The sequence below is a fragment of the Schistocerca serialis genome, chromosome 5, assembly GCF_023864345.2.
Source record: "Schistocerca serialis cubense isolate TAMUIC-IGC-003099 chromosome 5, iqSchSeri2.2, whole genome shotgun sequence".
In the NCBI taxonomy this organism is placed as follows: domain Eukaryota; kingdom Metazoa; phylum Arthropoda; class Insecta; order Orthoptera; family Acrididae; genus Schistocerca; species Schistocerca serialis.
The window spans coordinates 248388428-248401037 of NC_064642.1; the positions used below are offsets into that span (position 1 = coordinate 248388428).

The following is a 12610-nucleotide window of genomic DNA, read 5'->3' on the forward strand; positions in this document are numbered from 1 at the left end:
TGTCGAACATCCTTGAACGCGCAAACGTCTTTTTGTAACAAGTGCGCCTTGTCCTCTCTTGAACATCCGTAGTTTTTCGTATGCATATACGGTCATATTGTTGCCGACTAATTCGAAATCTTTTCATTTTTTTCCCTTTGCTGCGGATGATCTTCCATCTATAAGTTATGTTTAGTACCTGCTCTTTGAACAACGATTGTCCTTCACTCTGTTTCACTGGAGACGGGATTTTGGCTCCCCGTCCAACAAAGATGGCAAACTACATGGCTCGAGACGTGTTTCAGTATCACTTTGACTTGTTAAGCATGTATCGTCATCATTGTACTCCTCATGTACATTGTCCGCACAGTCGATCGTTATGCGACACCAAACATTCCATCGACTCATCTTGCAGAAACGCTAATATCTCATCTGCCACTTCTTTCTCACTTTGCGAAATTTCTTGGGTCCTTTGTGACGAAACATCAACTTCGGCATCTGCTGTTGTAGATTAATGCAATGTGTGATTTGTTTATCTTTGCCATTGCTGTGCGTTTTATCAACTCCACTAGCACTGTAGCAATGTTGTGAGTTACTCGTCGACTAAACAGTTCAGCTACGATCCGTAGACTCATGCTGTGCTCACCGTTGCATACCTCCAGTTCCGCCCCCTGTTGTAATTAGTAGCCATTATTGTGACTGCATGGCAGACAATAAGCTGGGCGTCGAATGCCGTAAATATCATTTGCCTTTCGCGACCTCACACTGAGGGGATTGCTTGTCCGCAGCGCATGCCCACTTGCGCCGCGAAGCCGTGAGCGAGGGACACCAGTAAAGCGGATATGCGCCCGGATTCTCATACTCGTAGAGGCCCGCCGATACCGGAAGAGAATCTAGCACTGGCGTGGGTTGTTGGCAGTGGCACCGCAGTGGCCACGAACCGCTGCCCTCAAAAGTTGCTGAAGAGTCTGGGGACGACTAGTCCCAAGTCCACTGGTGCGGACTTAACCCTGTGAGTTGGTCTGGTAATGATGACTGCCCATACTGGCGTCGGCTGCACGATGGTCCATAACGCGATCAAGACTTGCGTACCCCTGGCGTTGCGAAGTGTGGTGCCAGAATGCACATACCCGTTCTACAATCAGAGGGTTTTTATAACGGTTAATGGCACGTTTGTTGTGCCGCTATGTAGCTTGCAGGCACGTACAAATCGACACCTTTGTCGCCCGCTGGGGGATCTGTCCTCAAGTCCATTCGTAGTTCCACGGCATTTTTGCGACGTTGCCGAGGTTGCTTGGCTCGGCCTGGCCCGCCTTATGGCAGGTAAACAGACTCGTTTATGAAATCGCATACCAGCGCCTCTATGCTTGCCTGCTCGCCCCGCATACTGCTACTGTGGAACTTACAACATTTTTGTCTGTAATTAGGTGGAAACTGCTTTATATTCTGAATATGATAATCGAGAATAATAAATTTTTGACAGACGCTCATAGATCGGAACGCTTTCCTTGGCGGTAACCCTACAAGAAAATTGGGGCCTGACAATCTTTGATTTAATCTTCTCGTAAAAATCAAGAAGGATTTACTTTAAAATTGCAAAATAACTGTGGTCACAGTTAGCTTGGAAGCAGTTCGTTTGGCATTTTACTGACCGCTAAAGGAAACGAAGCTTACTTCGAGGATAATACGTGACTGCAGGTTCTAATGAATGCATTACGCAAATTGTAATTACACACGAGATTGCTTTTGAAATAAGCGCAAACCAAACTAGTAGCTTCCTTATTTAATTTACGCACTTTTTGTGAATGAAATCTATTTCTTCCTTTTCTCAAAAATGAAAGACGAACTTCGAATATCGTAGTCGTAATATACAGATTACTTTTTATGCTTTAATGATGAATCGGTGTACACACGTCAACAAAACTTACACTTGTTATTACAGATCAGCAACAAAGACCTAATTCCATCCAAGACCTGATAACAAGAGCTCAAAGTAAAACTAAAGGATAAGATGGCAGCTGTAGAACAGAAAGATAAGAGCCAAGAGAATTTTCCACACACGCACCTGTCCTTTTACACTGAAGAGCCAAAGAAACTGGTGCTCTTAACTAATATCGTGTAGGGACCTCGCGAGGACGAGAAGTGCGGCAATACGACGTGGCATGGACTCGACTAGTGCTGGAGGGAACTGACACCTTGAATCCTGCAGGGCTGTCCGTAAATCCGCAAGAGTACGAGGTGGTGTAGATCTCTTCTGAACAGCACGCTGCAAGACATCCCAGATAGTCGTATTGTCCTGCTGGAATTGCCCAAGTCCGTCGGAATGCACAATGTACATGAATGGATGCAGGTGATCAGACAGGGTGCTTATGTACGTGTCTCCTGTGAGTGTCGTGTCTAGACGTATCAGGGATCCCATATCACTCGAAGTGCACACGCCCCACACCATTACAGTCTCCACCAGCTTGAACGGTCCCCTACTGACATGCAGGGTCCATGGATTCATAAGATTGTCTCCATACCCGTACACGTCCATCCACTGTATACACTTTGAAACAAGACTCGTTCGACCAGGCAACATGTTCCCAGTCATCAACAGACCAATGTCGGTGCTAAACGGCCAGGCGAGGAGTAAAGCTTTGTGTCGTGCAGTCATCAAGGGTACCCTTCGGCTCCGAAAGCGCATATCGATGCTGTTTCATTCACACGCTGACACTTGTTGACGGCCAAGCATTGAAATCCGCAACAATCTGCGGAAGGTTGCACTTCTGTCACGTTGAATGATTCTCTTCAGACGTCGTTAGTCCCGTTCTTGCAGACCTTTCTCCGCCCGCAGCGATATCGGGGATTTGATGTTTCCCCGGATTCTTGATATCCACGGTACCCTCGTGAAATGATGGTACGGGAAGATCCCCACTTCATTGCTATCTGGAAATTGCTGTGTCCCATCGCTCGTACGCCGACTATAACACCACGTTCAGATTCACTTAAACCTTGATAACCTGCCATTGTAGCAGCAGTAACTGATCTAATAACTGCGCCAGGTACTTGCTGTCTTGTTTCTTTTATACGGGTAAAAATTTGTTAAGTCTGGCTTAGACGCCGTTCGCTGCTTCTCTTACAGTAACTCCCAAGACGTTACAATACGCAAATTCCGTTTTTATGTTAATTCCCCCAACCAAGTTTTGGCAGTTATCATTTCAACGACCAGATGAACCAGTATGTGCATAAACCAGTCGTGATTAACCACGCGCTACTGCCACTTGTCAATAATTACACTTTCCAATTAGAAACTGGAAATGACTTATGAAGGCAAATACTGCGATACCATATACAGACTTCTAAACAGACAATTTCGACAGTAGAACGTGCGAACTATTAAAGATATTAAATAGAAATTTGAATCGAAAATTATACTTTGCGGAACAAGGACGGTACGATGTGAAAAATTTAGAGGTAAAAAGTTGTGCAATATCACAATATGGAAAACATCTTCGAATATGGTGGATTACATGGTATCCGAAGAGGAAGAGGAGATGGAGCAGGAGCAAGAAGAAGAAGAAATCAACGATGATTAAATGCACTGACGGAAGAAAAAAATCGTAACACCAAGAAGTTGCTTTTGCGATATAAACGGAAGTTGACAGGCGTGTATCTACGTTTGAAAGAAGACGCTACTAACGGCACTGTGACGGTGCAAATCAGGTTTGGATCTAAGTACACGCTGTAACGATCGTGAGGTCCTTGAAAGTGGCAAAGACGACATTATGAACACCTCGCTGAGTTTGAACGGCGTCGTGCAATAGGGGTACGAGAAGCTGGATGTTCCTTCTGTGAAACTGCAGGAAGACTTGGCAAGATTGTAGCCATTGTACATGACTGCTGGAACCGGCAGTCACGACAATGTGCGGTCCCAAGAAAACCGGGTTCCGCACGGCTACGTGTCACACCCGAGAAGGAAGACCATCATGTGCGGCATATAGCTGTGGCGCACCTTACTGCATCCGCAGCAGCGATCTGAGCAGCGGTTGGCACTACAGGGACTTAAGGAACTGTTACGAATCGGGTAGTTTATGGACAACTCAGAGCCAGACGCCTTGTAGGGTTAATTCCACTGACATCAAAGCACTGCCGTGTGCGACTTCAGTGGTATCAAGCGAGAACTCATTGGAGGACAGGCCGGCTGTGTGGTGTATTTTCTGATGAGATTCTCCGTCGGCGGCAGTAATAGCCGTGTATTGAGGCCAGTTGAGGGCGTGCAAACAACCTATCTGCGTGCTAGACATACTGGACCTACACCTGGAGCTCGTGCGATTTCGTATGACAGCAGTACCATTGTCGTGGTTATCCCATGCACCCTCATTGTAAATTTGCACGTCAATCTGGTGATTCGATCTGTTGTGCTGTCATACATTTACAGCATTACACAGCGTGTTTTCCAACAAGATAACGCTCGTCCACGCACCGTTGTTATAGCCCAACATGCTTTACAGAGTGTCGGCATGTTATCTTGGCCTCCTCGATCACCAGATCCATCTCCAACCGAGCAAGTATGGGACATCATGGCACGGCAACTCCAGCGTCATCCACGAACAGCATTAACCGTCACTGTATTAACTGACCAAGTGCAACAGACATGCACATTTGCATTCTTGCATTCGACATTCTAGGTGATCAGCATTTCACATTTTCAGTGGTTAACTCGCACCTACATTAACCTTGTGTTGTGACAGTGTTAATCACTGAAATACGTTTCCTAGACGAAATTTCGTTAGTATACGTTAATTATTTTTTCGTATATGATTTTTTGGCGTCAGTGTATGACAACGCACAAACCACTTGTTACTATACCTGATGTGCGTACATTTGGCACAATGTGTGTTACGACCAGAAATGATGTAACGGGCTAGCCCTAATGTATCACGGTATAACATCATTCGTCTGCCCATTCGCTGCCTCGCAGTACCCCCGCGATTGCCGCATTGTACACAGCAGACCAACTTATTCTGGTTTTAATTCGCCCTCGGCAGCGTCTCAGCATCTGCTCAGAATGCGCCCACGCCACCCCAGTCAAGCCCAGATCAACAGCTGTTCCCGTTAAACAGCACATCTCGATCTTCGCGGAAATGAGCTGGCTTCTCGCTGCCGGCAGACCGTAACAGCACAGCAAGGTTTGCTGTGGCGAAAATTAAAAAAAATAATTTATTTGCGACGTCAGAATTTGTCTTCAGAGAATCTTAGGTGAGTGTTCTCATTATTAGAGCATTTAATTTACGCTGACGACAAAATGCTGTTTCTTTTTAATGCTCCCTGCAGGTTAATTTGTACAGCGCTCCAGGCAGGTTTTTCTGATGCAGCTGTTTCTACAGTATGCAGAATTTAAGGGGAGTCTGATATTTTACTTGCAGAATCTGTCCTGAAAGTTTTTATCGATGCCCTTGCAGCATCTAACGAACATGATTATACGCTGCTAACTGTTAGTCTTCGAAAAGTAAAAGCGATCTGGATTTTGTTCTGAACCGAATCGTGCTATGTTTCCAGTAATACAAATTTCGTTTCGAGAATGACAAACGGTAAATATCTGTGATTAGCAGTGAAAAAATTCCCACTTTTCTCTCACATTACTATTTCCGTTGCTATTTTACGCATCTTATTCCTTTTTTGTCATGTTTCTGCTGTATTCTTTCATAACCGTTGCTTCCCTTGTTATAGAATTTTCCTTTCGCAACCTTCGTGGTGTGTGTGTGTGTGTGTGTGTGCGTGTGCGTGTGCGTGTGCGTGTGCGTGTGCGTGTGCGTGTGCGTGTGCGTGTGCGTGTGCGTGTGTGTGTCCTTTTTTTAAAGTTTTTATTCTGCTAAACATTCTTCAGTGTTATGGTCTTTATTATTATTATCGTTATGATTTCTTGTCTTAACAATAGGACTCCCCTCGATAGGCCAGGGGTGCACTACACAAAGGAAACAGCTACTCGCGTAGCAGAGTACTTGCGGAGTGCACATGGTTTTTTTTTAGGCTAAACGTTAATTTGGGGTGCTCTGATGAACATTCGCCAGTCGATACGCAGCAAGAGAAATTAGACAGTGTTCAGAGCAAAGACACTTCGACTGTCAAAATTTTATCTGTTAACTGTCGAAGTAGTCGTAACAAAGTTCCCGAATGTACTCCCCTTCAGAAAAGTTCTCGCGCTTAAATTATTCTTTGCACCGAGAGCTGGCGGAAACCCGAAATGGAAAGCTCTGAGATATTTAGCGGGCCATGAAACGAATGCCGGAAAGAGAGATTAGAGGCCATTGGAAGGAGAATATTCATTGCAGTTGGCAAAAATACTGTCTCTATCGAGTTCAAAGTTGAGTGTGACAGTGAAGTTATGAGGTCTCGTACAACAGGTGTAGGTGAAACCAAGTTAATTCTTGGGTATTTTTAACGGCCACTCTTCTCCGCTGTTACAGTCATAGAGTCTTTTTAAGAAGGTCTACGGTCAGTAGCGCGTAGATACCCAGATCATGCCATACTAGTTGGAGGCGACTTTAACTTACCGAGTATTGAGTGTGATGTCTATAGATTCATTGCGGGGGGATTCAGACAGACAGTCATGCGAAGTCCTTTTGAACACGTTTTCTGAAAACAGTCTTGTGTAACTAGTTCGATAGCTCACACACTATGGAAATATCTTAGACCTTGTAGCTACAAATAGGCCCGACCTTACTGACAATGTCGGTATAGGAAAAGGGGTTAGCGATCATGATGTCATTGGACCAACTATGGTTACGAAAGTTAATGAATCAGTCAAGAAGTCTATGAGAGTGTTTTTGCTAAATAGAGCGGTTGAGCATTTGTTAGCATCTCGCTTACACAGTGAATCGACTTCACTTAGTTCCAGTAAGATGGACGTAGAGGAATTATGGGCAAAGTTCAGCAGATTATAAATCGTGGTCTGGAGACTTATGTGCCCAGTAAGTCGGTAAAGGATGGAAAAGATCCACCATGGTTTAATGACGAAATTTAGAGGATGCTGAGGAAGCAGAGGCTGTTGCGCTCTCGGTTCAAAAGAGAACGCAGAAATGATGACAAGCAAAGGTTAGTAGAGATTTGTACGTCTTTGAAAAGATCTATGCGTAACTACCACTGTCACACCTTAGCAAAAGGTCTGGCAGAGAACCCGAGAACATTCTGGTCGTATGTAAAATCGCTAAGCGGTTCTAAGGCTTCAGTCAGTCCCTTGTTGACCAGTCTGGTGTGTCACTTGAAGATAGCAAAACGAAATTCAGAGTTTTAAATTTCACATTCAAGGAATTACTCACCCAGGAGAATCGCATAAACATACGTCACTTTACCGTAGGATGGACTCCGGTATGGACGACATACGAGGCGTGTTTTTTAAGTAAGTACCGTTTTGAAACAAAAAAAAAGACGTACTAAGATATCTCAATAATTTTATTTTTACATGAAAGCGTGTACCTTAATTTACTCACAGACGCCATTACAGTCTGATTCTTCCTTGCTTAGGTTGTGTACTGAGTGTTTAAGATGCCTCCAATAATCGTGAGTCCCGCCGACTGTGAAGTACGGGCTGTTATAAGATTTCTTAGTTCGAAAGGCCTAAAAGCGATCGATATTCATCGTGAGATCTGTGCCGTTTACGGAGAAAACATTATGAGTGATGGAATGGAAAGAAAGTGGGTGAGAGCATTTAAAGATGGCCGCACAAATGCGCATGATGAACAACGGAGTGGGCGTCCTTCGGTCGTTAATGAAAGTTTGCTGGGGGGAAGTGGACAATAAGGTAAGAGAAAACAGACGCTTTACAATTTCCTACTTGCGGGATGACTTTCCTAATGTTTCTCGTAGTGTTTTGTATGGCATTGTGACCGAGCACTTGAATTACCGAAAATTGTGCGCACGTTGGGTACCGAAAATGTTGACGGATGTGCACAAGACCAAACGTTTAGACAGTACATTGACTTTCAGAATGAGATTTTCACTCTGCAGCGGAGTGTGCGCTGATATGAAACTTCCTGGCAGATTAAAACTGTGTGCCCGACCGAGACTCGAACTCGGGACCTTTGCCTTTCGCGGGCAAGTGCTCTACCAACTGAGCTACCGAAGCACGACTTACGTCCGGTACTCACAGCTTTACTTCTGCCAGTACCTCGTCTCCTACCTTCCAAACTTTACAGAAGCTCTCCTGCGAACCTTGCAGAACTAGCACTCCTGAAAGAAAGGATATTGTGGAGACATGGCTTAGCCACAGCCTGGGGGATGTTTCCAGAATGAGATTTTCACTCTGCAGCGGAGTGTGCGCTGATATGAAACTTCCTGGCAGATTAAAACTGTGTGCCCGACCGAGACTCGAACTCGGGACCTTTGCCTTTCGCGGGCAAGTGCTCTACCAACTGAGCTACCGAAGCACGACTCACGTCCGGTACTCACAGCTTTACTTCTGCCAGTACCTCGTCTCCTACCTTCCAAACTTTACAGAAGCTCTCCTGCGAACCTTCTGTAAAGTTTGGAAGGTAGGAGACGAGGTACTGGCAGAAGTAAAGCTGTGAGTACCGGACGTGAGTCGTGCTTCGGTAGCTCAGTTGGTAGAGCACTTGCCCGCGAAAGGCAAAGGTCCCGAGTTCGAGTCTCGGTCGGGCACACAGTTTTAATCTGCCAGGAAGTTTCAGTACATAGACTTTCCTTGAGCGGTACCACAACGACGGTAATGATTTCCTAATCCAAATTGTTACGGGCGATGAAACATGGGTGGCCTACGTCACACCAGAATCAAAGCAACAGTCCATGGGAATTGAGCAAGGGCATCGTTTTGCTGCAAGACAATGCCCGTCTGCGTGTGGCGAATCAGACCAAGGGTCTCATTACATCTTTTCGATGGGAAACTCTAGATCACCCTCCGTACAAGCCCGATCTTGTTCCTAGTGACTACCACCTGTTCCTGCACTTGAAGAATCACCTGGGCGGTCAGCGTCTTCAACACGATGGCGAAGTCAAAACAATGGTGATGCAGTGGTTTAACAAGTCAGCGGCAGACTTCTATGAGGAGGGTATTCAAAAACTTGTACAACATTATACAAGTGCCTCAATATTGACGGAAATTATGTAGAAAAGTAGTTTAAGGTATAGACTTTCATGTAAAAATAAAATTATTGAGATATGTTAGCAGGTCTTTTTTTTAAATTTCAAAACGGTACTTACTTAAAAAGACGCCTCGTTGTAATAAGCATCCCTAGCGCAGAGCAACAACTGGAAGATTTCAAAGCAAATAAATCACCAAGTCCGGTTAGAATCCCAGTTCGGTTTTACAAAGAGTACTCTGCGGTATTGGCCCCTTACCTTGCTTGCATTTATCACTAATCTCTCGCTCATTGCAAAGTCGCAAGTGACTGAAAAAAGCGTAAGTGATTCCTGTGTACAAGAAGGGTACAAGAACGGACCCCCAAAATTCAGACTAGTAGCCCTACTTTCGCTTTGCTGCAGAATCCTTGAACATATTCTCAGTTCGAATATAATAAACTTTCTTGAGTCTGAGAAGCTTATATCTACGAATCAGCATAGTTTCAGATGATATACTGTGAAATATGGATGAAGGGCTACAGACAGATTTCATATTTCTAGATTTCCGGAAAGCATTTGACACCGTGCCGCATTGCAGATTGTTAACGAAGGTACGAGCATATGCAATAATTCACGGATATATGAGTGGTCCGAGTACTTCTTAAGTGATAGAACCCAGTATGTTGTCCTCGATGACGAGTGAGACTTAAAAGTCATCTAATCATTACCGCGTTCGTGATAGCGCAACTTTCTGTTCCAACAAAACTCTGTGCGTGTGAAATACATGTAATGTTTTCGTGGTTTCGGATTCTTTTTCCGAATTTATGCACCTACCGAAAAGTATAGTCATCAAGCATTGTAGGCTAGGAGACTCCAAGGATTGTGTTCAGGTGCTGAGTCGGAAACGGTTTTCCTTCCGCTGTGCACAGTGGGCACTTCCCTTGCTGATATGTGAGACTTGTGGCTCTTATGTATTTGTGGAGCGTAGGTTATTGTAATGGTTTCGCTTATAGTGTGCTCTTACGTTTTTGTCGATGGTGGTGATGACAGAGGGGAGAGGGTAAAATTGTGTGCTGGCGCATAGCTACGACTCTCGCATAGCACCAACCGGTCCGCCGAGTTTAACTTTCCCATCCGATGGACAGACGACCGTCAGCAGTGTCCCATGTCATCACTTCGTGAGATACTGTGGACTGATTCAGTATTTAATCCAAGACATTGACTCAGAAACTGGTGGTCAGGAAATTTATGACACCACATACCTTCCCCTCGCCTACCATTTACTGGCAGTGTAAGTTACAGTCTCCTCCAAGATTCGAACCGGCTTAACTACGAGTCGAGCGTGACTGCACAGGCGTACGTTATCTCCCATAGTATTGTTAGAATATGACGTATTTCATAAATAAAATAAGGGCAAGCGCCTACCTCATCCAACAGTACCCTGGCTGGTGGGGTATGATGGTGTTTAAACAGATGGTCACAACTTTCCTTTACTTGTGGCATTCCTGCTTTCGAACGATAAAAGAGGTTTATTCTTCTCAGTGACCGTATTTCAGACCTGTATTTCATAATATATTCACCTTAGAATCATTCCAAAGAATTTGCCCGAGGAAAAGTTGAAAAAGTGCCAAATCATTTGCAGTAGTGAAAAGGTTTATTAGAACATCTTAACCTAAGTTTCGAAGTCTTTAAAAACTTCTTCTTCAGAAGACTTACACTGGTTACATAATGTTGTGGAGGTGCCAGTCAGTAATCCTTCTGAAGACGTTTTTGAAGATGTCGAAATCAAGGTTTTAACCAATTTTCCCATTAATGCAACTGATTTGGCTGATTCTCAGTTTTTCCTCACCAAGACAGCGTTATGCAGTTGCTCCCTGCATTCAGGTCCAAGATATTAAAGATTCCAAAGAATTTACTAATAAAGGCTTAGGAAAAGTAGCATAACACCGTAACGCGCTGTGCTGTTTCCCATCACCCCCGCTTATTTATCGTAAGCCGTTAGGAAGTTATTGGCATGTGACGTTCTAGTGGCAGCCTCTACATAATAAATATCCACAACGGTTTCATAAACATTAATTTCCCAGCCACGTTTACATCGGCAGCTGCTATGTAATTCTACAATATACTTCAAATTGAACCCTGCACGAGGTGCCCAGACAACAATAAATATCTATATATACAGGGTGGGGTAAATAAAAATGGTCCGAACGAGTGGATACTACTGGACATGAATGTATGCACATAACCACGACGAAAAAACGTACAGTTAATTCCAACAGGATGGAGGGACTGCCGATACAACAGGCCGAACCTTAGGAGTACATTCACAGAACCTTCACGCCTGACAGATGTTAGCAGAGGTTAGTCTGGTAGTGGCCCTAGCTGGCCACCTAATCCGTTAGTGTGCAATTACTTTGTGTGGGGAGCCCTGAAGTATAAGGTGTGTCGTAACAGCCCTCATAGCATTCAAGAACCCAGGATGATATTTATATTTAACATACAATAACAACGAATCGCGTTTCTCAGGCAATTCGCTACGTCCTTCATTGTAAATCTCAGTGCAGTCTCACTGCTGGGACAATGAAGCACTCGAATTTTCGTTCCCGTTGCGACAGATAGTAGAACATTATTTGCGTTGATTCTGTAGCTTTCTTAATTTTAAAAAATACGTTTTAGCGATTTACTTTATTTATCTTCCGGCAGCTGATTTCGAGCGGGGCGTAGTAATTGGACGAACGTATAATACAAATTCAATCTGTTTAGGGAGGATTTTTATTTCATAAAAGCACTAATCATAATCAGTGAAATGAACAGATTGTGAACGAGGTGAAAAACTATCATGTGTATATTAACCTAATGCTATATAAGTAAAACTACAACTCGTCATATGGTATACAATATATTCCCTTAAGTGTTACTATGCAAAAACCATTACTTGAACATTGTTTGGGCTGCGAAGTGCCGCGAGAACTATGTGTGTATGAAATAAATTGTTGACTGTGAGACTGAGGAACAGTTCTTTTTTGTGAAAGTAGAATGTACTCTATCCACTTCAAGTAACGTTAACCAAACACTAGAATATGCCCATGTTCAAGGATTTTAATAAGTAAATGTACCTGTGTAAGATTTAGAACAGCCTTCATAAGACACATACTTGTTTTCAGACGGTATGCTACATTAATACGTACCAAAATTTATACACTGAAAAATACACAATACAACATAACGATGCCATAAAGAAATCGCCAGGCAGAAACAACGTCTAAAATATTGGTCCCTTCAGACACAGCCTTTCTAATGGTTTTATGAGTTTTAAATTCTTAATGGTTATTTTGGATGATGCTGGTGTTAACATGTGTTCCATAGTGTGGAATAATAATTCCGGAAGATAAACGTCCCTCAATTCCTGTATGCAATCTCGTGAAATTATGTGCAAAGTGAAGCGAAGCACGGCGGTAGGCATTTGTGAAATGCGCCGTTCCCGTTTATGAATTTTCTATGCCGTGGTTTCTCCAGCACGTTTACGACGGAGTTTCCTGCAGAGTGGTACATTCCGTCGAAAATAACGGTTAAT

The 12610-nt window shown here is 43.8% G+C and overlaps 1 protein-coding gene across 1 annotated transcript in view; it reads left to right on the forward strand.

The window, feature by feature from the left end:
• The window catches only part of LOC126481121 (glycosyltransferase 25 family member), an 851320-nt gene that overhangs the window by 680562 nt on the left and 158148 nt on the right, over positions 1–12610 (forward strand). The gene's annotated exons all lie outside the window — the stretch shown is intronic.